Source organism: Octodon degus, unplaced genomic scaffold (assembly GCF_000260255.1).
Source record: "Octodon degus isolate 3935 unplaced genomic scaffold, OctDeg1.0 scaffold00167, whole genome shotgun sequence".
In the NCBI taxonomy this organism is placed as follows: domain Eukaryota; kingdom Metazoa; phylum Chordata; class Mammalia; order Rodentia; family Octodontidae; genus Octodon; species Octodon degus.
The window spans coordinates 1,362,224-1,363,076 of record NW_004524743.1 but is presented as its reverse complement, the minus strand read 5'-3'; the positions used below and the strand labels follow the sequence as shown (position 1 = coordinate 1,363,076).

Here is an 853-nt window from a genome sequence, read left to right as displayed (position 1 = left end):
GAAGCAGGAAATGAGCGCCATCTTGGCACACTCGGTGGGAGGGGTAATCTAGCGCAGGCTTCAAGGGCTGCAGCAGGCCTTACCCAGTGGTTCTTAGGAGTTTTGGTTCTGAAGCCGCGATTCGCGGCATGGGCTCTCTACACCCAATGTGTCTCCAGACAGACAAATTTGCTCCAACTGAACTTGTTCAGGTTCTAGCCTCACGGAAAGCCTCCAACCCTAGCTCTTAACTCCCAACAACCTTCCTCAGCCAGAATCTCCATATTGGCTTCCCAGTGGTTGCATCAGTCTGCACTACCACCAACGGTGAAGAAAGGCATCCTAACTAGTCTTAGAATGTGAGTCCACCAGAGTTGTCTGGCACAATCCCTGGGCTCAGCAGAGGGTCTTCTTTCCTTTTGCCGGGTAGTGGGCAGTGATTAGGATTTCCTGCTCACTCAGTTTTCTGGTGTTTGGGGAAACAACAGCCAAGTGCTCCCCCTGGACCAACTCTGTTCAGTCTTTCCCTATCTCCTGTTCCTCGGGGGTTGTGATCTGCAGGCCCCTGCCAGCTCAGGGCCATTCACATGTTGCAGTGTTCATCCTCTGTGGGCCTCACTCTTGGATGGAGGTCTTTCCTTGGGAATGCAGAGTAGGAAGGTGTAGGTAGGACTTACTGGGACACAGTGTTCCCTAGTGTGTGGGAGGTTGAGCGCAGGAAGGGCAGCTTGTTTCTGTGTTCCGCTCTCTCCTCTCTGGTGTCACTTGTGGCTTCCCTGGGTTCCAACTGCAGTTTATTCCTACACTGGCTTTTTTCCTCCAGTTGGTAGAGACGGTATGTGGGACACCTGTCCCTGAGGTCTGGCCTCTGCAT

At 53.1% G+C, this 853-nt stretch overlaps 1 pseudogene; it reads right to left on the bottom strand.

The window, feature by feature from the left end:
* Window positions 1-853, bottom strand: part of LOC101561874 — a 2,259-nt pseudogene extending 1,406 nt beyond the window's left edge.